Genomic DNA, 13,910 nt, shown 5'->3' with positions numbered 1-13,910 from the left:
GTACAGGACTAGCTCTGTACGTTACATAAACTTGTGAATTGTGACAAGTTGATAAGTATTATTAGTTTTTTTGAATCTAATTTATTAATAGGTTATGGGTCAGTATATAAGCAATGGGTTCATCATTTATAGTAGTAATCCTATTTGTGACACTAGTCCATATAATTAACTCCAAGTGATGAACCCATTACCCATCACACACATACAGGCCCAATAATGAAAATATACTTTTTAGATTAGAGACGGAATATATTATTATCAATAAATTTGTTGCTAAAGAGATGCATCAAAGCAACTAGTTTGAATGTTTGATGGTTAAAGGTGCAAGAAATTACGTAACGAGTTGGATGACATAATAATGTGGGTCGAGTCTCGTAGAATAATATACCTGCCAACATACTTTGGTCGCTTTTTGTTTCATAAACAAATAATATAATATTTATGATTACTAAAACATATATTAAAGTAGTCATATAATAACTTTACGAAAGGTTTTTTTATTATTTTTTTTGGGTAAGCTGTAAACGTTTCGTATACCTTAAGAGTCACATGCCAATTTTGTTGATCCATTGACCTGGTTTCAAGTTCTAACTGATCAACCTTCACGTGATATTAGTTAGTTATTAATTAAAAATAATTAATATAATAATCATTTCATAAATGAGTTGAATTGTTGAAGGTGTGACATTTGTAATTAATCCGCATAGATACTTAACAAATGACTATCTTGGAAATCGATTTTGATTACATTTGTTTGTTATTCTACATAGATACTTAAGTACATAAATAAGTTTCATCTGCTTGATCCAAACTGGAGTTCAAACGACATTGCAAAAGAAGGAAAGCTGCCAAATTATGTTGTTGTCGAACAAAGGTATTTTGATCTTAAAATTTTGCCAGGATATGATGACCACCCTTCTCATGATGTTTCAGAAGGACAAACGCTTGTTTAAGAAGTTTATGAGGCATTGAGATCGAGTCCCCAATGGAACAAAAGCTTGTTTCTGGTCATATAAGATGAACATGGTGGTTTCTATAATCATGTCACCACCCCTACCATTGGCGTCCCATGTTCTGATGATCTCATGGGACCCGTAGCATATAATTGTAAGAATAAATATATTTTATATATTTATTTATATGGCCATCATTATCATTTATATAATAATTGATCAAAATAATTAATTATACCTTATTATATATTAGCTTGGTAATTGTTGATGGGCCATATTACTCTTAATAGCTAATAAAGGGTTTCCCCTTGGGTATATATATAGAGAGAATAAATTAACATCATAACATAATCTCACACACATAAGTAAATTATGTGTCTCCTCTATCTTCTAAACCGGGTTCCTCTCAAGAACCCTAACCATCCTTAACTATACATCCTATAGGGGAACTCGATCAAGATGACAAGCATGTCGACTACATCATACCCTGCTGCGGTTACTACTCTTCATGCTGTAACAGGTTCATAGGTTTAATATTTATCATGTTTTATATTACTTACATGAAGAACTGATCAACATGTGGCATCAGAGTGATGTTGATTAATCAGTTTTTCATGTTTCCGTAATCTGGAATTGAATCAGAAGACATGGACTAAAACTTGATAAACCCTAATTTTTTAGGTTTCTTTTTTTTTTCATGTTCTATTACGAAAACAATACATGAAACTGTTTAAAATCGCTAAAATTCATATTTAGTAAACTCTAATATTTTCGAAATCTGTTAATTTCATGTTTAAAGATTTCGATTCCAAGTTTTTTTATGTTTAATTGTTAAAATTTTCGATGATTTTCTTCGTGTTCATCATTATTATCGAAAATTATACATATGTTGGTTCAAAATCTAGATTGAAATTTGTTAATGATTATTTAGGGAAATATTTTTTCAAATCTTGGATAACTTAGAAGTTTTAATATTTTCTTAAAAGATTTGAATCCCCTTAAAATAGAAAACAAATATAATTGTTAATCATTAAAAATATTTGAACCAAATCTTATCATTATTAATTTAGTTAATAAAGATCATGGGTTAAGGGCTTAAACCAGTTTACGGGTTCACGGGCTATTTAAAAGTCATGTATTATGGGCTTAAAATAACTTATGTGTTCTAAGAGTTTATGAGTTTCTAAAATGGTTTGGGGTCATAACCCATAAACCCGAAAACTCACTAATACCGGAATCAACATTTTCCATAAAACTCCATAAAATCATGTAAACACCCAAATATTGAAAAACCCACTAAAAGCCGGAAACTGGCAATTCTCGGGAACCCAAAATTTCCGAGAACTAATTCTGCAAAATAAGGTCCTACCGGAAACTTAAAAAACCTTACTCTAAACATTTTCCGCTATTAACTAATTAAATGTTTTGTAAACCTTAAATATTATAAAATTTTACAAAACATAAAGGCTTAACTTGAATGAACTTTTGATGTAACACTATTGTCCAAAGGTGATGAGTTACATTTACCCTATCATTCAAGTATAATTGAAAAGCTTTTGTTAGTTTTGCCTAACATTATACAAATGTCTCACTTCTGCCCAAAGGCGATTTGTTACATTTTTATTTAGCAAAACTAGCCCGTGCATAATTAAAATAATTGTTTCACTTCTGCCCAAAGGTGATGTGTTACAATTGTTTTGCACATATACTTAAATAAATTTTAATATTGCCTAAAGGTGATTTATTTTTTGTTTAAGTAGAACTATTAATTATAGTCTATTAGTTTGATGTTAATAATAGACATATCACATCTTCAATGAAATATAGTGATCTTCATATTAATGATCATTCATTAATCTAATGATCATAAAATTTAATCTATATTATTTTAATATCCCATAATATTACTCACTATATTTTCTTCCATAAATAACGATCTCATCCAAATCATCCACTCTAATCTTAAAATACAATTGAATTTTGTCTCATAAAGAGTTTTAATAACGTTTAGCTCTTCTCAATTTTAATTATTCATTAAGACATGATATGGCTATCCTACTGCTCTTTCGAATAACAATCATTATATTACAAACTAGAGCATAACAAATGGGATGCGTCAATCATAATGTCTCTTATAATAATGATAATCAATAATTTATTTAAATAAATGCTATCACTATAGTTATTTTTGATTTAGTTTTTCCTAAGACTAATCAAAATAACTCATAAGATGCATGCATTCTTTCTTGAAAATTCTAACTATAAGGTTAAATGGTATCGTTGAATACATCATAATGTACAAAACCATGACCCGTAAAATTAAGGTGCCTTAAGAATGACAATCTTTTTAGTACATTACATACTAAAATTTTCAGTAGTACAATTTGGTGCCTTAAGAATCAGCTGTAACCCTCAGAAGTACCAAAGGAAAATGAGTGTGTTGATCAGTAACATATGTACAAGAAAAGAAATGTCTGGTACTAAAAATAAGATGTTATTCAACTCACACCACTAAAACTTAAAAGAGGATAATTCTAAGGTTCATAGACAAAAAAAAATATTACTTCCAGCTTTAAGTTCTCTAAGGAGAGGTCTTATTGCAAAAATGTGCCATTAGATTATGCATAAGCAACAAGACTATCCATAATTCAAAAGAACTATTGGCTAAAACTGATAGTTGTATAAATGATATTTAAGTATGCTAATCCTAATATTCCCATTAACACATGATTGGTTGAGTCTAGTTCTATATGTTTACCCGAAATTAACAAATAACTAACATGAGTGTTAGTGACAAATGCTAAGGTTATTAGAACCATGATAAACTGTCTTCTAAGTACGCTTTTATGATACCTTAAATATTCTGGGGAATAATTAGAATTTAGTATCAATACTTAAGCTACATTATGACAGTTGTGAGGTTTGCATAGCCAATATAAAGTCACTCTTACCTTAAACTCTCATATTATTTGTTATCAAAATCTGGATTGAAACATTTATTAAATAGAATTATATGATACTACATACTTTCACAACTTTTCTTATCATGCAAATAAGAATTTAATAAAAGACAAATGAGATTTATAAAATTCATCCATTAAAACCAAATTTAATGAGAAATCATGACATGGCTGATGATGGTGAATTTCATCTAATCTCATTCTTAGTGATTTTAATCATGTGTTGATGCCCTAAACATTACTTGGCTTAAGGAATAAGTATGCGTCCACCATAAGTTATATATCACCGACATTCGTGGAACTTATTCAAACGGAATTTCAGACATAATTCTTTTATCATTTAAAAGGCTATTTACTTGTAACTAATCTGTCTTTTATGGTCAACATTTTTAAAGAGATCCATTCATATATACTTATTATGATTTCTTCTAAATATGTCCCTAAGTTTATTGTGACATCTGGACGTTAATGAAATCAAATCAAGTCTAACATATATATGACATATTCCCACATCACGTACATCATTGAAACTCCTTATGTAGTAAATCTAGAGACATTAAAGATCAGTGGGAGCATTAAGTGTCTTGATCGTAATCTGCAAGATTTGCAAGAGGTGGGGAGTGAAAACTTGATATTATCTCAATTACACCTCTTGTACAAGACACTGCTCCATCACAACACTATTCCATCAAAACTTATTTCTTTAGAATTTATTACTACTCTTACAAAAGTTTCATTGTTTCTTAAATGTGGGCATACTCCGATTTCTTACTAAAATAATCCTCACAAGAGAAACTACGACGACTTACATCATTAACTTGTTTCTCTATTAGAATCTATTGGTCTTTAAATATTGACCCTAAGCATGCTAATTTCCTAAAGGTTTCTAGGTCAGTGGGAGTAGTAAAAGTCCTTATAATGACTTTTTAGAAGTACAAGACGCGGGGGAAAGAGAGTCATTAAATTTTACTTCAAATTTAACTCCAATTACACCTCTTGTACACCATACTGCACCAACTCTTACACACTTAGAATCCTAAAAATGATAGCAACCTAACCAAGAGCTAATCCATAAAACTGAGACTTTTAAAATTACTCAATAATCAATTCAGGAGGCCATCTAGGTTTTAAAACCTACTAACATTGATGACTATGTAACCTCCCTAACTAAAGTTTTAATGGATGTTGGAAAGTTTAATGATCATACCCCTTATAATTAAACGATTATCATCAATCATAATTGACTCCATAAGTCGCTAACGTTTTGAGATTTGGTTGAATCACCTAAAGGTGTTCATAACTAAACTAAATCATAACACAAACGTTAAGACACTAAAAAGCATAATTGATTATTAAAGGTTAGATTCAAAGGGGAATAAATCATCAAAGAATCTTATAACCTATATTATAAAACATTTCTTTGAGAATCATCACTGTTCAAGTAGCTTATAATAGTTAAAGAGCTACGTTAGAAGAACATTAAAACAACTTTCCCTAATAACTGACTTACATATCTACATGCTCATAAAACAACCTAAATGTTATAAACTGAAGGTTAATGAAAATTTAGTCTATAAGTCAATAAAATTCATATATGGGTTAATGCAAACATCAAAATTTGATTAAATATTTATATAATTATTTTCATCATAAACCAAGTGGATTAATGTACCTACCTCAAGATGAGTGGGAGCAACTAAAAACAAACTTGTCCTTATATAGATGACATTCTTCTGACAAGTATATGTTACATAAGTCAAAGCATTGTTCACACACATTGATATGAAATATCTCAAAGATATCCCTTACATAATAGATATCATAACATTCTGAGATAGACCCAAAGGGACATTAGTTTTGTTCTATAAGTTTTATCTTAAATGGGTCCTTACACATGTAACAAACAATATTGCTCTATTTAGAGGATAATAGGATCATTGAGATTATTACCTTATGCTTCATTAAGTAGAAGCCTTATGTAGGTTCAAGTCTAAACTCGTTCCGATATTACTCAAAATTGTAACACACTAGATATGTCTAGATTAATGTGAAACATCTAAAAGAGTATTAAAATATCTTTAAAAGAAACGAAAGACTATAATTTAAAAGAAGAAGTGAGAATTCAAACTGGTATATTACTCTAAACTTTGTCATATTCAGAGATAAGAAAATGTAATTTTCGGGATATATTCTTATGTCAGTAGATAAATCTATCTCATTGAGGAGTCATAATGAACTGATAACAAAAACCTAAGTCATAACAACATAATATGTTGATTAATTACAACGTTGTTGTCAATAAATGTTGTTGAATATTTATTAGTGGACTCATAAGTTTTATTAAACTCCAAATAACTTATATATTGAAGACTAATTGTGATAACGTCAGCTACCATGTTTTCTCAAACAGTAACAGTTTGATAGGTGTTGCATTAAATTTTGATATGAAATTAATTATTCGTTTATGAACGAATTGAGGAATCTAAATTTTCATATCGAATACATTCATGATATGCTTAAAAATCCTATAACTAAAGGTCTATTACCCATAAGTATTATGAAAGCGCTTATAATCATGAGGGGTTTATTAATGACCACGTACAACTGCATATCGTACTATGAATGATTAACTATTAAATTTCCTCATCAGTTTTGATTTTGTACGTCTCTTAATATGTTCTGCATGCATAATGACATATAGACGAATTAAATATACAAATCAAATGTTCTGAAGGGCTTACTTGAAAATTTTGATCATAACTACTTAGGTTTTAAATAAGGATTGCAGTATGATAAATGGGGGTCTGGAGCTGATGTTCAATTCAATGACTGTATTTCTCTGCTCCAGTTTGAGTTTAAAACTAAAATGAGTGTTAACTCCTGATTAGGCTTATCTAATACTCGTAATAAATGATTACTCGGCCAAGTGGGAGAATGTAAGAATAAATATATTTTATATATTTATTTATATGGTCATCAATATCATTTATATAATAATAGATCAAAATAATTAATTATACCTTATTATATATTAGCTTGGTAATTGTTGATGGGCCATATTACTCTTAATAGCTAATAAAGGGTTTCCCCTTGGGTGTATATATAGAGAGAATAAATTAACATCATAACATAATCTCACACACATAAATAAATTATGTGTCTCCTATCTCTTCTAAACCGGGTTCCTCTCAAGAACCCTAACCATCCTTAACTATACATCCTAAAGGGGAACTCGATCAAGATGACAAGCATGTCGACTACATCATACCCTGCTGCGGTTACTACTCTTCATGCTGTAACAGGTTCACATGTTTAATATTTATCATGTTTTATTTTACTTACATGAAAAACTGATCAACAATAATTTCCAATTTAGTCGTCTCGGAGTTAGGGTTCCGGCTATTTTGAACTCTCCTTGGATTGAACGGGAACCAGTATGTTCATGAATCATGTGAACAAATATTATGTGATTACAAAAACACTTATATTGCAAAAACAAGTGACTACGTGGTTATCTTAACGTAGAGCAAAAGCATGAAGATAAGCGTAACAAATACTCAAATAAAATTGATATATTTTTTTAATGATAAATATTACATAATGGTCAAACATGTAGGGACTATCTAGAATTAACAGGTATTGTCACATTTGGTTGGTACTTTGGCAAATTTTGCAAATATATGCGTAAATTTGCAATTATCGGGTTACACGTTTTACACTAAAAAAAAGATTTGAAAATCACTAAAAATAGAAAACTCTAATGATGAATAACTGAACTCTAATTAATAAAATTCAGGCATGAGAGCTTTCCTATGATGGTTTATCACTTGATCCGGCTCGTCAAGACTTTTCCGTCCATTGCTAATGGGTCTCAAGTCATAAATCCAAAAGTCTAACTCATGTTCTTTTATCTTGGGCCCTTTCTACCTTTTTTCTATGCCTAGCACTCTAGCTGGTACAACTAGGAGTTAGGTAACTCTTAAATCTACTTCTTATTACAATTCAAAACACATAGATGATACATTTGGGTTTTTTGAATCTGATTTGGTAATGCACGAGCCATCAAGACCGCTCCCTATCAAGTGATAGAATATTTATTATTGTATCAATATGTAAATTTTATTTATTTTCTAGTCCTTAGCTTATTGTATTTATAGGGAGCCTGTATCGTTCAGTATTCATTGAGGAAATCAATTCAATCATGGTATCACAGCTCATTGGTTGAAGTTCTCCCACCCGTTCCTTTCCAATTCTCTGTTCCTTTTCTCCTTCCCCTCCCACTGTTCACCTCCTCCCATGTTCATCTTCTCTCTGCCACCATGTCTGCTTCATCGTCCACCACTGATTTCCCACCGTTGCCCAATTTTTCTGCATCAATTGCTATCAAATTATCATCTCAAAATTACTTATATTGGAGAACCCAGATTCTGCCATTGTTATCCTGTTATCAGGTCAAGGACCATGTTGATGGAACCCTACAACCGCCGGTCCAGTCCACAGTTTTTGACGGAAAATCGTCTCCAAATCCGGCCTATGATGTGTGGCGGTGGCTGATCAGAAGGCCATCGTCCTTATTAACACTTCCCTTACTGAAGAGGCCCTTACCGTGATCATTGGACTCGACACCACTCGTGATGTTTGGCTGGAATTAGAGCGTGTGTTCTGCAACTCTTCAAATTAGCGGGTTCAAAGTCTCATAGACTCTCTTTGAGTTATGCAGAAAGGTTCACAATCTGTCATGGAATATGGTCGTGCTTTCAAAGCCGTATGTGATCAATTGATGGCTATCGGTCATCCTGTTGTGGCTCATGATCAGGTTCATTGGTTCTTGATGGGGCTTGGTACTGAATTTGAAGGGTTTTCTACAACCGTTCGTGCCATGGACCCGCCCCCTGTCTTTTCGGATCTCCTCATCCGCACCAATGATCATGAGCGGTTTATGAAGTCTCTTCGTGGCTCTGCTATTGTCTCTCCTGTTGCTTTTTCGGTTCAAGCACAAACTGGTCGTTCAAACAGGTTTCGTGACTCACGTGGACGTGGAGGCCGGTCATACTCTCGGGGTGGCTATCGCTCCTTTGGTGGTCGCGCCGGTCGGGGTCGTCGACCACCCACATGCCAACTATGTCGGGGCTCTGGGCATTATGCATCTCAGTGCCCAACCCTTGCAAATTTTGCCACCTCTGCAGGCTCCTCGGCTGAGCATCTCGCTCACGCCTTCCATGCTCAGTGTAATATTCCGGACTGGACATGTGATACTGGTGCCACATCTCACATGTTGCCAACCACTCAAGGGGTAATCAACCCCACCCCTACTCCAGGTAATACCCGTGTCTTCTTTGGTAATGGGGAGTCTCTACCCATTTCTCATATTGGCTCGGCTTCTCTAGGTAACAAACTCAATTTACAGGATATACTTATTGTTCCTAACCTTACTAAAAATCTCTTGTCAATCAACAAGTTGACACAAGACAACTCTGTTGATTTCATATTCTCACATCCTAATTTTTTCATTCAGGACAGGGTCACCAAGGAGGTGTTAGCACAGGGACGCCGTGAGGATGGTCTATATGTGCTCAAGAATAAAGAGGCATGTTTTGTATCTACCAAATGTCCATCTTCCTCCTTTGAGTTATGGCATGCTAGACTAGGGCATGTTAATTTTAACACTTTAGTTTCTCTTAAGAATAAAGGACATTTGGATTTTACATCATTGTTACCAAAACCTGTTATCTTTGAATCGTGTGAACTTGCAAAGTCAAAACGGTTATCATTTACTAATAATACCAAATGTGCTTCATCTATTCTTGAATTGGTGCATTGTGACTTATGGGGGCAATCCCCTGTTGCGTATGTGGGGAATTTTCATTATTATGTTGCTTTTGTTGATGACTTTTCTCGTTTCACATGGTTTTTCCCTTTAATATCAAAAGCGCAGTTTGCTGATGTTTTACAAGTTTTTATTACATTTGTCCAAACCCAATTCTCTACAAAAATTAAAGTGTTTCAAAGTGATGGTGGGGGTGAATTTATAAGTCACAAGGTTCGAAAATTATTTAAACAAAATGGTACGTTCCACCGTATTTCTTGCCCTCACACCCCTCAACAAAATGGTAGGGTCGAATGAAAGCATCGAAGTGTTGTGGAAACCGGCTTGGCGATGCTTTTTAACTCAAATGTTCCCGCATCCTATTGGGTGGAGGCTTTTTCGTCTGCTGTTTTTATTCTAAATTGATTGCCTACTAGTGTTCTCGAGCGTAAGTCACCTTTTGAGATGCTTTTTCACTCTCTTCAGGACTACTCCTCGTTTCGTACTTAGGGGTGTCGTGTGTACCCCTGTCTTCGTGATTATGCCTCATAAACTGGCTCCCCGAAGTTTGCCCTGTGTGTTCATTGGCTACAACTCCAAGTACAAGGGCTATACGTGTCTTGAACCAACCTCTTCGCGTGTGTATATCACACGACATGCCAGGTTTGATGAGCTTTCATTTCCATTCAAATCAGCCTCTTCTAAGCAACTGATTATCAACCTACCTCTGACCACATTTTTAGACGCTGCCTCATCTGGGGTTGAACCACCTTCTCCTAAACCTTCACCTAGTGTAGACACTCATAACTCAATTTCCATACCTCTACCCTTTGCACCACCCTCACACCCTATGGTACCTACCTCCCATGAACCGATCACACCTCCATCCACCCCCACTACTTCATCATTTAGCTCCCCAACTCCCTCTTCAGCTACCACTTCAACTACACAACCGAGTCCCTCACCACCACCACCCCCACCCCCTCCAACTCACTCTATGGTTACTCGATCCAAAGCTGGGATTTTCAAACCTAAACATCGCGCGGATCTAGCTCATGCCGATCACATCCCTCTTTATAGATCTCTGTTTGCTTCTACTGATCCTTCTTCTTATCGGTTGGCTATGCGGGAACTGAAATGGTTGGCTGCCATGCAAACGGAGTTTGATGCTTTAATCAAAAACAACACTTGGACGTTGGTACCCAGGTCACTGTCAACCAATGTTGTTGGTTCGCGTTGGCTTTTTCGTACCAAATTTCGGGCAGATGGTACTATTGAGCGCCACAAGGCAAGGCTTGTGGCTCAAGGATTTGGTCAGATTTCCGGACTAGATTACTCGTTAACTTTTAGTCCAGTTGTCAAGGCTACCATGATTCGCACTGTTCTTGCGATTGCCGTCATTCATGGTTGGAAACTGCATCAACTTGATGTTAATAATGCATTTTTGCATGGTGATCTGACAGAGTGTGTCTATATGGAGCAGCCTCCTGGGTTTGTCAACCATAACTTTCCCGATCATGTTTGTCGTTTAAATAAAGCCATATATGGCTTAAAGCAAGCCCCTCGTGCTTGGTTTTCTCGATTGAGTAACTTTTTAATTAGGTATGGGTTTCTTTACAGTCGTGCGGATCCGTCATTATTCTTTCTGCACTCTCCTGGGTGAACCATGTTTCTTCTCGTATATGTGGATGACTTGATTCTCACCGGTAATCAACCATCTGCTCTTCACTCTTTCATTCAGTCCCTGAACTCGGAATTTGGAATTAAGGATCTGGGATAACTAAATTACTTTTTGGGCCTTAAGGTTACCCATCATGATTCTGGGATTGTTGTTAATCAGTCTCGCTATGTGGTTGATATTCTAACCCGTGCTCAGATGTTGGATGCCAAACCGGCACCCACACCTCTTAGCACGAATGTTTCATTTGTTGCTGCAGGTACACCGTTTACTGATGTGACGCATTATCGTTCCATTGTTTGGGCATTGCAATATCTAATGATTACTCATCCTGATCTTGCCTATGCTGTAAATCAAGTGAGTCGATTTCTTCATGCTCCAACTGAAGATCATTACAAGGAAGTTAAGTGTATCCTGCGCTATCTCAAGGGTACTGTTGCATTGGGATTACATTTTACTCGGCCTCCCTCTGTCTCCATTGTTGGATATTCGGATGCTAATTGGGCTCGTTGTTTAGAGACCCGTCGCTCTACTTATGGTTATTCCATTTTTCTTGGCGGAAACCTTATCTCTTGGTGCGCTAAAAAACAACCTACTGTTGCACGATCCAGTTGCGAGTCCGAGTATTGGGCCATGGCCCATGCTGCTGCTGAAATCATCTGGCTTACTCATCTTTTACAAGAACTACGTGCGTTGCCACCGTCGAGACCGACTCTTCTTTGTGACAACCAAAGCGCTTTGTTTATGACTCAGAATCCAGTCTCCCATAAACGCTCAAAGCACATTGATTTAGATTATCATTTCCTTCGGGAGCTGGTTCAGGAGGGGGAATTAGTAACTAAGTATGTTCCATCCAAGCTTCAAGTGGCAGATATCTTTACTAAAAGTCTTGCAAAACCTTTGTTTATGGAATTTCGACGTCAACTTCGGTTAAGGCCGCCATCGTTCCGCTTGCCGGGGAAATTAAGTGATAGAATATTTATTATTGTATCAATATGTAAATTTTATTTATTTTCTAGTCCTTAGCTTATTGTATTTATAGGGAGATTGTATCGTTCAGTATTCATTGAGGAAATCAATTCAATCACTCCCAACATCTTGATACAAACACTCTTCTATCCCCGCGACTGTAAAGACGATTTTTAACATGAAAGAACATTTGATAAAACGCGCCAAGTGGGCAGGCACTATTGAAGGGTTTCTCAGTTCTCACTAGAACCATTCCAAGAATAGATTGTTCAGGTATATTAATCACTTATTCCAACTTGTCCAGGCATTGTGTTCAATGTACGTAACAGGAGCTTGATTATTATGCCAATAGTTGCAATACCGGAGCCAGAGAAAATGAGACCTGACGAAGCAAACGAGGATGCAAATATAATAGAATTTCAAGAGGAGCTAGTACAATTGGGTGCGGTATTAACAAGGGACCATAACGTGAGTGATCATACTGACAAATTAGCAGAAAACAGGAAGGTTAATGAAACGGTCAAATATGTTAATGTCGCGTAGAAGTTTTGTTACGATTGCGAGAAGGCCAAAAGCGAGAGAAAAGATGTCTCGTACATTTCTTGTGATGGAGAAGTATCATCGAGCAATGTTGTTCACTTATTTGTTATAAATATTGTAAAATTATGATATTTGACATATATATAATATCCAAAAACTAATTTTCTTTATATTTTCGAGTATTCCGAGTACACCCAGCTCCTCAGTCGGCGGTCTAGGATCCACCTAGCGACTTATGCAACCTTGTCATCGAGTCGGAAAACCTCATGTATCTTTGAAAATCAGTTAGATGGGCTAAGGCCTGCCATGGCCCACACATAGATCCGTATGTGCTTATAATTGGTGATACTTTGGTAATGTTAGACCATCTCCAACGCGCCTTCACTCTTCTTGCCTGTGCCACGCTGGAGCCGCCCTTTGCGTTGGAGTTCTGCGTCTAAGGTTGTCCGAAGATGACGAGCCCTTGCAGAAGGGCGTTCTTTTGCCTTGCCCAAACGGTGGGTGGGACCAATATATCCCTCAAGGTTTATAGATCCTCTATTGATCTCCCTCCGTTGGTTTTCCGGCGAACCGTTGATATCCCTCAAGGCCGAAATAGCCTTAAAGGCGAATATTTAAGGATTAGAGAATTTTTCGAGTGAACTATTGTGATTTTTTTCCAGCGGATATTAAAGAAAGTATTATTGGGTAGTTTGTGATGTTAGAGAGAGAGAGAGAGAGAGAGAGAGGAGCAAGTAAAAGAAAATAACACACAGATTACATAGAGAAGACAAATATGTTTATTTCTTTATATTATGCAATTTCCAACTGAAAATTAATTTCATATATCATCCCAATAATTCCATTTAACGAAGTTCGATATCAATTGTAGTAGTTGGAAAATGTAAGGATGTTTGTATTGTTGGAAGTGAAATTAAGAGTTTTTAAATATTTATATGAATATGATGTGGCAGTTGACTAGGCAGTTAAGGGGGCCCTTAGCATTGGAGATATTTTAAGAAGTT

At 35.2% G+C, this 13,910-nt stretch overlaps 1 pseudogene; it reads left to right on the top strand.

Annotated features, from left to right (window-relative positions):
- The first annotated feature begins 770 nt into the window (after positions 1 to 770).
- Positions 771 to 13,035, top strand: LOC143590399 (non-specific phospholipase C3-like; annotated as a pseudogene).
- Positions 13,036 to 13,910: the final 875 nt, after the last annotated feature.

This window comes from Bidens hawaiensis, unplaced genomic scaffold (assembly GCF_021521415.1).
Source record: "Bidens hawaiensis isolate Kalapana, Puna unplaced genomic scaffold, B.hawaiensis_p1.1 tig00038524_1, whole genome shotgun sequence".
In the NCBI taxonomy this organism is placed as follows: Eukaryota; Viridiplantae; Streptophyta; class Magnoliopsida; order Asterales; family Asteraceae; genus Bidens; species Bidens hawaiensis.
This window is presented reverse-complemented; position numbering and strand designations above follow the sequence as displayed.